Here is a 13,133-nt window from a genome sequence, read left to right as displayed (position 1 = left end):
CCTAATCCTTTGAGGATACCTCTAACTGGAGTTCTACAGTCACGTGTCATCAATTTCAGCCTGCCCTCTGACCCCTTCTATGACGACCCGGCAATCAGACAAGAAGAATCTTCCATTATCCTAAGCACTGTGGTTATCTAAGCATCCTGTTCAAAGCCACTAACCAAAGTACTCTCAGCCCCACGCTGTGCATCCTAATGCAAAACCCTATACTCAATCTCATGAGCTATTTCTGAAGTGCAGAACTTTCAGCTCAAAATTCTGAATATGACAATTCTCGTGGAGACCAGTCAGTGGGATTCACTTGTCATAGTCAGAAACATAAAGTCAACACCAAGTAAACAGTTTACACTATGTAGTGGTTCACGAGATACTCATCTAGGATGTTTCAGATAAACCGCAGTGGATTCACTCCTCTATTCAGTTGATAGCAAACTCTAAATTCGACAGTTAGTTACAGTAGCTTCAGGCTCATCTCAGGTACAGTGATTCCAGGTGTTTAAGAGAAAGTCGTTCAGAAAGGTTGAGCAACTGCAGAAGCAATAACTAAAGCCCTCCACGAGTAGGGGCTAGCGATACCCCAGTGCGCGTGCGCTCCATTTCAAATGTGCGCATGCTCTCTACCCCAAGTGCGCATGGATCCGTGAGTGCTCAGCTTGCGAGAGAAAGGTTACAGACTTAAATTCTTCAGGAATCAGTCTTTGCAAGGGAGGGGACCAAAGTGTCATGGTGCTTGGCCCTGTGGTCAGAATGGTAGGAAATACTCTACCCCAAGATGGTCTTGGATATGGAGGAAATGTGTTTTAGCATTAGTAACTTACAATCGTTCACCTATGGAAGTAAATATATCATTTATATAAGATTTGTTTAGAACCCAGCTTAAACGCTGGGTTATAAACCCGTATAGAGTCCACATAGCTGAATGGGAAGCTCATGACTTGCAACAAACAGAAATATTCAATTCAGAATCAAATACATAAGGAGTCTGAGGTGCTTCTGGCAATGCTCAGCCGTGTCACATGCCCAACGTCACTGCAGCCTTGGTTCCAGACACACGATAGAGAAAGCACACTTTGCAGGACTTTGCAGACATGCAATGCCCTTGGATACTGCCCAGTGATCCCCAGCTGTGATTTAAGACCATTGTGTATTATGAGCACCAATGTTTTCAGTGTGCATATAAAGTTCTCTGCTCTTACAGAAGCATAATCAAAAAAGAGAATAGTTTCCTGCTGCCCTTCCTTGACATGTGTACTGGCTGGTTTTGTGTGTCAACTTGACACAGGCTGGAGTTATCATAGAGAAAGGAGGTTCAGTTGGGGAAATACCTCCATGAGATCCAGTTGTGAGGCATTTTCTCAGTTGGTGATCAAGGGGGGAGGGCCCTTTGTGGGTGGTGCCATCCCTGGGCTGGTGTTCTTAGGTTCTATAAGAAAGCAAGCTGAGCAAGCCAGGAGAAGCAAGCCAGTAAGAAACATCCCTCCATGGCCTCTGCATCAGCTCCTGCTTCCTGACCTGCTTGAGTTCTGGTCATGACTTCCTTTGGTGATGAACAGCAACGTGGAAATGTAAGCTGAATAAACCCTTTCCTCCCCAACTTGCGTCTAGGTCATGATGTTTTGTGCAGGAATAGAAACCATGACTAAGACAACATGTATGTGTTAAATCATCTTAAGACTGTGTTTAGAGTGCTTGACTTCCCAACTGTTGTTTGAGTTGCTTTATTAAGTTTGTAAAAACTTGTTAAGTAAATTTTGGAGCCAGGCATAGTGGTGCATGCCTTTAATCCCAGCCCTTTGGAGGTGGAGACAGGTGAGTCCCTGAGTTCAAGACCACCCTGGTCTATAGAGTGAGTTCCAGGACAACCAAAGCTACACAGAGAAACCCTGTCTTGAAAAACAAAGAAACAAAAAAGTGAATTTTGGCTTGGAATAAGATAGAATTTGCTAGCAATTTATGAAATGACCTTTGATATATTTCTGTCATTTTTTGTATTACATATGTATGTGAAATATATAGTTCTCAAGAACTGAGGATTATAAAAACTAATATCAATCAACATTTATCCAAGATGTAATTCTTACTTAAAAAATAAACAGGCACACTTATTAGTATGCAATTTATCTTTAATAAATCATAAGCATATAAAAGAATTATTTGAAATAATTGATTTATGCAGGGCAGTGGCGATGCACGCCTGTAATCCCATCACTCTGGGAGGGAGAGGCAGGTGGATTTCTGAGTTCGAGGCCTGCCTGGTTTACAGAGTGAGTTCCAGGACAGCCCGGGCTACACAGAGAAACCCTGTCTCAAAAAAACCAAATCCAAAAAACCAAAAAAAAAAAAAAAAAGAAAGAAAGAAAGAAAGAATTGATTTATGATCAGTAAATGTTTAATTTTCATAATGATTTTAAATAGTACCTAAGGTCAAATAATCTGTTCTTGGACTAAGAATATCATGAGTGAGAAAGGTTGAAAAGCTTTTCTCTAGAGCAGAGACTCTCAACCTTCCTCGTGCTCTGACTCTTCAGTACAGTTCCCCATGCTGTAATGAGTCCCCCCCCCAACCATAAAATTATTTTATCGCTACCTCAGAACCATAATTTTGCTACTGTTTGAATTATAAATATCTGGTATGCAGTGTATCGACCGACAGGTTGAGAACTTCTATTCTAGCAAATAGAACATATTCATGACTTAGTTCATGTAGTCACTGTAGCTATCAACGGTTTCTATTACACTATGTTTTCATATTTGAAATTCTTGAAGGGACACAAGATGGTCCCAACTCCTGTATTTTCTTACTTTCTCCCATGGCGGGAAAGGGAGGCCTAAGGTGCCAGGCTCTCCGCCGCCGCCTCTTCCACAGGAGAGAGGGCAGACCAGGCCTGACTTTGCCTTTGCTGTTCTTTGGCTCAGACCCCATCTACCCTAGAGGACGGCCTCCCAGCACCTTCGCCTCATTCAGAATCTGCCAGCTTCTTTCACTGCTTTGAAGACTCAGAAGTGAGATGGAGGGGGGGAGGGGAGCATGGGGGGGGCCAAGTCTCTGAGCCTCCACTCCCAGTCCTACTTTGAGAAAGCTTTGTTAGGGCTAAGCCACTGGAATAGCAGGGTTTGTTTGCTGAGACAGCTGGCCTTAATTATCTTCCCCCCTCCCTCCATCCCAGCATCCATAGCCCTGGCATGCTTTTCCCTGTCGCCCTTACTACCTAACACAAACACATCTCTCTGTATTAATCACCTCCCCCTTTTAGAATCCAAACCTCTTCAGAGCAGTGGTATTATTCCAGACGCCAAGGGCATAGCAATGAACAAAACACAGTGGACAACCAGCAAATATTTGTTTAATGAAGGAATGAGAAAGTGCCCACTTATCTCCTCCCCAAGTGATGTCAGCTCTGGGAAGTGACTCTCATTGCGTCTGGGTCTACTGGTTTGGGCCCTGCTGCTTCTGGCTGAAACTAAACATTTCAAAGGGCAACTGAACTATAGACTTCTCCTCAAGTCAACAAACTAAACGCTGACTCATCCATCCAGAACCGGACTGAGATCAGAGGAAATGTCACAAATCGGCTGAAAGGTTCATTATTTTTTTAAATAACACTGTATGTATATAATTACCTGAAACCATGCATATAATATGTCAAGCATTACACAAGTGATTTTCTAAACACTTTCACCTGCACTGTGTTAGTCCCTGCTGGTTTCACAGCCGCTCCTCCAGGCACATAGCTGACACTGTTGTCAACCACAGACTGGGTGTTTGGCTAAGGCATGTGGCTGGCAGTGGCCTCAAGGCCACTCAGCTGTCTTGAGAACTTCCATTCCCTGAGTCATGGGTCTGAATTTTGCTGGTTCCTCAAAATTACTGGTATTATTTAAAGGGCTGGCCACTTGCTAGAAACCGTGTTGGAGGTCTGCTAGAAGGCGAAAGGAAGGCTACTGACTGTCCCTGAGTCTACTCGGTGACACCTGGAATTTGAACTTTACTGGAACAGATTTTTAAACATTATCTTCTTCACCACGATGCCCTGCGTTCTAGATTAAATATTCATCAGATAAATAAATGGACAAAGTTTTCCAACCCTTGCTCCTCAAAAATAGAAATAAAAATAAAAATAATCCACGTCAGAGTCAGGTATGATAGTGCCTACCTTTAATCCCAGCACTCGTGAGGCAGAAGCAACCATATCTCTGTGGATTCCAGGCAGGCCTGGTCTACATAGTGAGTTCCAGGACAACTAGGCATACCTATACACATAAAATACAACTTTAAAAAAAAAAAGCTTTTAAAATCTCCCTCCTTAAATCATATTAGGATATGATGAAATAATTTCATATTACTACTACTAGCAGTAGTGGGACAGTCCAGCATTTTATTAAAATCAGCTTTTCAGATTATCAAGTTATTCCTGAGGCAAGGCTAGAGTGTTTACCTGGATGGATTTTCTGTTACCCTTGGCTGCTCTAATGTTCATTTCCTTTGCAGCAGTTACAGTATTTACAGTTGAGAACACGAAATTCTCTGAAGATGTTATCCACCACTGTTGGAAAAATCTGTTCTCATACCTGGACCCTCCTCATACACAGCTCAGCTCTGCTCCAAAATCCAATCAAGGACCCAAATACAATATTCAGCACCTGCCTGTTCCCTGTACAAATGCCTCTATTTCCTCAGACATGTATTCTGCTCAGGGGCTGGCTGAGGACTGTGTTCTTTTTGAACGTATTTCCCTATTTTCCCTCTAGCTGAATTGTGGCTTCCAGTTCTCTTCCCAGTGTTAACACATTCACATGTCTATAGTCTAGGAAGAAATAGCCCATGTTTTTCCTCTGAGGGGAAGTCAGAAATTGTTAAATCAAGACCTGAATCTGATCGAGTATTTGGTTTGATCAACATATTTCATCCAGATATATTGTCTGGTCCAGAGATAGTGTGTGTGTGTGTGTGTGTGTGTGTGTGTATGTATGTGTGTATGTGTGTGTGTGTGTGTGTGTGAGAGAGAGAGAGAGAGAGAGAGAGAGAGAGAGTTTGTTGTTGACTATTTTCTCTGTATGCTTATTTATTTAAGAAAGGGTCTCTTGTAGTCTAGAATAACCTGAAATCGTGACCCATCTGCCTCTACTTCCACATGCCAGGGTTACAGGCATGATCTGAAGTTACAGGCATATTCTGAGGTTCCAGGTATGTTCCAGGGTTTCAGGTTTGCATCACCATGTCTGCCCTGGCTTATGCTTTCTGTTGTGCCACAAACCATGCAGCCAGTACAAACCATCCTTTGATCATTTTGAACATTGTTCTTTCCTAATTTACCTGTGGTGCCGGGCAGCAGCAGGAGGCATGGTATTCTGTCAACCTTGTGTTCACAAGGGGAAATGACCCGGCCTGTTCTCTAAGGTGGGCTGAGCTGCCGAGCTATGGTGTTGCATGGGGTACGCATACTAAATATAGTTCCGACTTACGTTTCTGATTTATGATCATTTTAACCAGCAGTAACCCAAGCATATGTTGATAAGCATATGTGTGGGAGATTTTTCTTTCCAAGGCACAATTCCAAATTCCTAAGCTAAGGGAGCATTAGAAGATGGAGCCACACTGATCCTGCCCAGGTGCATAGAGGTTATTAGCTTGCCCCTGTATCTGGGGTATCTTCTTTCTTGAAAACAGTCACCCCACAGCACCACTGTGGATAAAGAATAGTCAGCCATAGCATCACCATGAGCACCTCACATCTGTCTCTACTGCAGTCTTCTTCTGAGCTCCACACTTATTCCCAAACATCTTCCAGATACTTCTCCTAGGATATCGGTCCTGCCTTCTATCAGACCAGGACCAAGGATAAGAATACAGGGTCTGTTTCATCCCTTGGGAGGCTTTTATGTGACATTGGCATAGCAACCATATGCTGTGGATACAGGAAATTCTGAGACTTGACCAAAAGGAGAGGGTGTAGCTGGAGAATGGTTTTCTGAAGCAACAGGGGTCTAATTTGATTACTGAGGCTACAAAGGGAGGGGGAGAGAGCTTCGAATGGCTTTTATTCCCTGAAGGTTGACAGAAGTTATAAACTCAAGGCCCATTCTGTGTTTTTTTCATTTACTGCAGCAGGATTTGAGTGTCTATTATGTGTCTTGTTGTGCTAGAAGCAACTATGACAGGAAGGATCTCTGTGCTGATAGACTTAGAACCACTGGGCTAAGATAAATGGATTGAATTTGAAGTTCCCTGGAAGATACTAGGGAAAAAATATTCACTAGGCAGTCTCCCAGAAAGGAAGCCATGAGACGTGTAGCCCGTAAGTTAGGAGTCACCAGTTCATAGCTGGCGACTGAAGTCAGGAGGGTGGGAAATTGTCAGTGAACGTTTCAGGGCACGAAGACAAGAATGACCAGCACACGCAGGGCAGAGACATCCTTTCCCTTTCCACACCTGGGAACTTGGATCCGAGGAACTTGGATCACAGGTTCGCCCTCCACTGATATAAAACCAAAGACAACTGTGGCCTCAAGAGAGATATGGAGATTTCTTCCAACGCCTAAACAAGTAATTCATGATGCGACAGCAGACACCAGCCAGGTATGCCTCTAATTTAATTTTGTGTGGACATTATCAACCTGGAGGGATCGTTAGATCCCTCACCTCAAAGACTCTGTCTCAAGACTGACCCCCCCCCAAACCTCATGCTGTGCCCTTTATTTTGTTAGTATATTTGTTTGCCATGGTCATACAGATCAAAGCCAGGGCTCTGTGTGCTTGCTTAGCTATATCAGCCTGGTCTGTATTTCTGACCAGCTATAAATCACAACACCCACACCTCCCTACTAGAGGGGCCATGATTTTTTTCCTTGTCCTCCCAGAGTCTAGGGATTAGGGCTGAAAGCCCAACTCTCTAATCAAGCTGAGTCTTTATCAGTGTCCAGTCCCCATCCTGACGCTATCTAGGGCTATCCCCAACCCCATTACAGGATTTTACTATGTAGCTCAGGCTAGCCTCGAATTCATGATCCTACTGCCTTTCCCTCTGTGCTGGCTTATAGGTCTACACCACCATGGGCCCTGGGTAACCCAGGCATAGTATAAATGTGGGCATTATCCATATTTAGAAGAAGAACCAAAGGAGATGTTTGGGGAGAGATTTGTTTCTGGATACGGGAGTACAAAGAGTCTTCTGTTTTCATTCTTTAGAAGAGAAAAGGTGTCATTTGTCACGTTCAAACGTAGGAGGCCATATATCAAAGGGGGTGGGGGAAGGCAGGGGAAGGAAAGGACAGAACAGAAAGGAAAGAAAAGGGAGAGGAGGGGAGGAAGAAGACGGAGCAGCCTGTCCCAGGAAAAGGGGGGAGTTCCTCCTTCAACCGCGCCCCGCCCCAGCTCTAAAGGCAATGGCTCTCTGAGGAGGGCGGTGTCACTTCCTTTTGCTATGACCTCTATGAAGGCCTCTATGCCATTAATACAGCAAACCCTCATCCATCCTCCTTTGCCTGAAGGTCAAGAACTACACAGGAAAAACTCAAATGTCTAAAGTAACCTACTCCTCATGAGGGTTGACTGAAGGTTAGCTCTCACAGGGTTTATCTTGAGCTAAGGCCCACGTTTTGCAGAATGGTGGCGTCTATAAGACTGGCACACAATGATCTCAAAGCCTTTGAAAGAAGCCATTGGTTCAGATGCTCCTGTGTTCTCTGCAGAGGGGAAGGAAGTGGTAAGAAGATCTTTATGGACTGAGAATTCACCCCATCTCTGAGACTAAGCCCCTGCCCCTACGTGACATGTAATTTATGAACTAGGGGTTTATGTTGTTGCATGGTTTGGTTTTTCTGAGAAGCAAGATTTGTTTGTGAAAAGTCCTGGTTTTGAAAACAACACATGAGCCAAACACCACGCACCCAGCAGCGGGGTTTACCTCCCACCTTGAGTGGGCAGCCCCCAGTTTGCAGGTCTTGGGAGGAGATATCTGAGATCCACCTAGGGATGTTGTGTGGCGTGTGCTGTATTTCTGGCAATGTTTAAAGAATTTCCAGGAATTTGGGCCATACAGGGGCTGAAGCCGGAAAGATGGATTCTTGCTTCCTGTGAAGGTGAGTCAGGGTCTGTTCCTGAACAGTCACAGCTCACGCTGTCCCCTGGAGAAAAGCTCTGTTGTCCATGACACAAGCTCACATGCTCCCGGTCCTTGCAGGAAAAGGCAGGCTGCTCGGGCGTGAGCATTTTTCCATCTTGTTTTATGCATATAGGCCAAAGTAAAAGCGTGTTTTAAGAAATCAGAGGAACAAGAGTGGATCAGTTGACCATTCAGTGGCACAGATAGCATAAAGATCAACAAATTTCATACAACTTTTCAAACTAACTCAAAAATATATTCCAAGACTAATTGAGGGCCATACATGCTGCTGAATATAAGATTAAAAATAAAATGCCGGGCGGTGGTAGCACACGCCTGTAATCCCAGCTCTCTGGGAGGCAGAGGCAGGCGGATTTCTGAGTTCGAGGCCAGCCTGGTCTACAGAGTGAGCTCCAGGACAGCCAGGGCTACACAGAGAAACCCTGTCTCGAGAAAAACCAAATCCAAAAAACCAAAAGAAAGAAAAGAAAGAAAGAAAGAAAGAAAGAAAGAAAGAAAGAAAGAAAGAAAGAAAGGAAGAAAAAATAAAAAATAAAAAATAAAAAAATAAAAATAAAGCCGTGCGGTGATGGCACATGCCTGTAATCCCAGCACTTGGGAGGCAGAAGCAGGCAGATTTCTGAGTTCCAGGACAGCCAGGGCTACACAGAGAAACACTGTCTCGAAAAAACCAAATCTAAAAAAACCAAAGTAAGTATACTGTAGTTGTCCTCAGACACACCAGAAGAGGCCATCAGATCTCAAGATAGATGGTTGTGAGCTGTCATGTGGTTGCTAGGATTAGAACTCATGATCTATGCCGCCTTAATCCCAGCACTTGGGAGGCCGAGGGCAGGTGGATTTCTGAGTTTGAGGCCAGCCTGGTCTACAGAGTGAGTTCCAGGATAGCCAGGGCTACACAGAGAAACCCTGTCTCGAAAAACCAAGAAGAAGAAGAAGAAGAAGAAGAAGAACAACAACAACAACAACTCAGGACCTTCGGAAGAGCAGTCAGTGCTCTTGACCGCTGAGCCATCTCTCCAACCCCTATAAACATGTTTCTATGTAAAATAACAATCTGGTTTCAGGAGAGCAGTCCCATGGTTAAACCATTAATCTTTTTTTTTTAAATCTCCTTGTATTGTCTCTCTGTCCTCGTTATGAAAACCTGGGGGCCCACAAAATATACTGCAAGTGTGAGCAGGAAGTATCTGTAGAGTTTGGCTCTCTGAGGCTCTGTGAGTGTAAAGGCCTGGAAGGCAAGGTCCACAGTCTGTCCTTCAGTCAGTCTTTAACCGTCTTTAAGGAGAACCTAGTACAGGAGAGGAAAAGATCTTCCCACCAGGATGTAGACGGATATGTTTCTGGTCTTCATAGAATGGGGTCAGGAGGGAGGACTTATACTTCCCCCGTTATTGGAGTTCCTAACACTTACTTGTTTGAGAGTTCTCAGAATGTTCTTATCTGGGGTTTGTTTATCCTGCCGCACTCCACTCCCACTCTGTTCAGGTGCTCTGAAGAACTGGATCTATTACGTCACCAACAGTTTAGCAGCTGTATCTTAAGTCCATACGATGTATCAGTACCAGAGTTAATATATGTACTAATCACAGCTGCCTACTGCGCCGGTCTATGTACTGGACTCTGTCTGTGGGGATCTGCAGGAGCCCTTCCGGAATGAACACGGAGCAGGAAGTGCAACCACCACCACCCCACCGCTGCCTCTGATGCTCTGAAGTTGGCTTGAAGCAGCAAGATGCCGTGCTTCACTGAGCTGGGGCTCGGTAGGCACGCAGGTGCAGCCAGGTACCAAGGTCAGGACCACGCGGCAAGAAGCAATCAATTGCGGTGGGCCCAGGCAGCTCCAGGTGGCTTCGCATGAGCGCTCTCTTCCCCAGGGAGTATTACAGATCTTCAGTGACAAGAAGCTCTCAGGTGAGCAGTGATGGCGTAGTTCTCATGCCTTTATTCCTTCTGGATAGGCTCTTATATACATTTTGGAGTATTTGGGGTCTGACAGCAGACGCTTACTATTGGCTTGATCTAAGATATTAGGGATGCCTCATCTGCATGTGGAGGGGCTTGGAGCCCCCATGTGACTGATGGCCACGGTCCTCTCTGTGGGGTGCTGTGCTCATGTGACAGGGACCTGGTCGGAGGCACTTGAAGCCCCTACCATCCTCTTCAGAGGTTCCGGGGCTTCCAACCCGCTCAACTTACCAAGTTTCCCCGCACAATCCACTGCTCCATCCGACCGCACCAGGATGAGGGTAGGGAAAGCGGAGCTCTCGAGGAGGCAGAGGAAAGTAAACGTTAAAAGATTATTTGATCATTTCAAATGCGTTTTAGTCACGTGCACGGGTAATACACACGATCATGTGTGTTAATAACACAGGCAAACACATATGCAAGAGTTAAATGTGTCAACCTGTTCTGGGAAGAGGCTGTGCCAACCGAAGCACTGCCGCCATCAGATTAGCCTGCGGGCATGTCTGTGGAGACATTTTCTTGATTGCTAATTGATGGAGCGGTCCTGGCACACTGAGGGGGCGCAGCCGCTAGGCAGGTGGTCGGTCCTGTGTTGTATAAGGAAAATAGCTAAGCAGAGGTAAAGAACAAGCCATGGTGAGCTGTGAGCACCTCTGCTCCTGCTTGAGTTCTTGCAATGACAGACTGCAATTGGTATGATTAGTTTTGTAAGCCAAATTAACCCTTTCCTCCCCAGATGATTCTAGCCATGAATTTATATCAGCAACAGAAACCAAATTAAGACAACATATATGTGCATCAAATGAGTACATAACACGCCAACTGCTAATTTTATAAAGAGGTAAGGCCAGGAGCCGGACAGTGGAGGCCTGGGATTAAACACAGGTCCCGAATGCCAAGCTTGTGTTTGCAGTCCATTGCAGCAGGACTGTGAGTCAGCAGGTCACGGGGCATCCTCTGTGAGGAAGCATAGAGATGAACTCTGGTCCTCAGTTTGCTTTCTTCTCATCACTCAGTCTGTGACCCTGCCCTCCCACATCTAGGATGTATCTTCCTGCCTCGATCAACCCAGTCTAGAAACTCCTTCATACGCATGCTGAGATGACTGTCTTTTAGGTCTACAGCCAATCAAGTTGACAAAACTAACTATCATCCTCTCCTTTATCCTAAATATTCTACATTGTCCTGGAGTTTACTTTTTATATTTAGGATACGTCTTCATAGTTCCGTGTCAGCATACAGTGTAGGGGAATGAAGATTATGTTCCCTTGATCCGCAATAATGCCTACTTTATGGGAGCTTTATTTTATTATTTGTTTGTTTGTTTGTTTGTTTGAGACACGGTTTCTCTGTATAGCTCTGGCAATCCTGGAACTCATTCTGTAGACCAGGCTGGCCTCAAACTCAGAAATCTGCCTGCCTCTGCCTCCCAAGTGCTGGGATTACAGGTGTACGCCACCACCGCCCGGCTATGGGAACTTTATACTAGATGAGTAAAAAGAGAAAATAAAAGAAGTGTTTTATATGTGTACTTCTTGTGTTCTTGGAAGATGACCCACAGAAATGAGGGCGTGTCTAGAACAGTTCTGAGATGGTTGCTTCAACATCTGTGGACTGCTGTCTACATGCAGGCGAGGGCTGGCCCAAGATGAGGTGAGAGTCTGTGACTGGGCAGTGGAAAAGGAAGGCTGGCTGAGAATTTTAGAGAGAGTACAGAGAGACAGAGGATGGGAAGGAGAGGAAGAGATAAGATGGAACCTATAGGAGAGGAAGAGGAGCCCGAACCACACAGTCCTGGGAACCATAAATACTGGGGATTTCTTAGAACCATGATTAAATAATAAGGTGTGTTTGCCCCATCTAGCTGTGCAGCTTGTGTTTATATCATTCGAATTTTGAGTTCATTGTGCGGGTGTTTTGAGGGTTGAGAATTTACTAATATAAATCTGACTGATAAATTACAAGCCTGTAGAGTTTTGGTTTTGCCGGGTTACTGGGATTTGTGACAGCTAACCACAGGAGGCAGACAGCTGGGAATGTGAACAAAATCCACAGTAAGAGATGGGTGGCCACTGTATGGGGCTAGCCATGGCAGCGGCGAGATGGCTGGGGGCCAGGGAGTAGCCAGAGCTAGCGTGGGACTGTGCCCTTTTTTTATATTTCACGGTACAAACATCAAAGTTAAATATTACCATTTATTGAAACAAAGGATGAGCAGTGTGGAGAGAGATCTGATATCACGGGATAAAGCACCATCGATTAAGAATCTAGCGACTTAATGATCCCTCACTGCACTGAGACTTTGCACTGAGATGGAAACGCACCTGAATTTAGCAAAGCATTATGTTCCTATTAGTGGACATTTCTATTATCCCGAGCCAGCTATTTTTCTGAACTGTCTAATTGTTCATGTTAATGAAATAGAACAATTATGGTAACATGCTGCAACAAAACGTACTCAAGCATGACCTCTGTGGAGACCACTAGGATACGACTGCTTTCCAGTGTTCCCACAACAGTTCCAGTATCTGGATCCCTCTTGGTCAGTCGTTTGGTTGGCTCTTATCCATGGCTCTATTTCCTAGCTACTGTAGGGGAAGCTCAGCCTTCCCGTAATCGAATCTGCTGAAACAACGAATAATAGACAAAATAGCAGACAAGGCATATAAGCTTACTAACAAAAGCAGGCCACAGTGGTATATACCTGTAATCCCAGCTACTGGGAGGCTAAAGCAAGAGTGTGAGACCAGCCTCAGCAACACAGCCAGCCCCAGTCTCAAACGAAAAAAAAATGCCTAACATGCATATATACACAAGCACCATATAAAATGTGAAACTCAGGGAGGAGCCCGACGGTTGCTTAGATCTCCACAAAGACGCCTCTAATCTCTAGGCTGCCTCGCTGTCCTCAGGCTTCCTGTCTGCTCTCATTGCCTGTTTAAGAAAGTATGTGCATTACATCATTCAAGTGGCATAATGATTTCTGCTTTCCCGGCTAAAACCTGGCTGGCGCAAATATCTTCTCAAAGCCATAATCCC

This window comes from Apodemus sylvaticus, chromosome 16 (genome assembly GCF_947179515.1).
Source record: "Apodemus sylvaticus chromosome 16, mApoSyl1.1, whole genome shotgun sequence".
NCBI lineage: Eukaryota > Metazoa > Chordata > Mammalia > Rodentia > Muridae > Apodemus > Apodemus sylvaticus.
The sequence above is the reverse complement of the archived record's forward strand: the minus strand, read 5'-3'. Positions refer to the sequence as shown.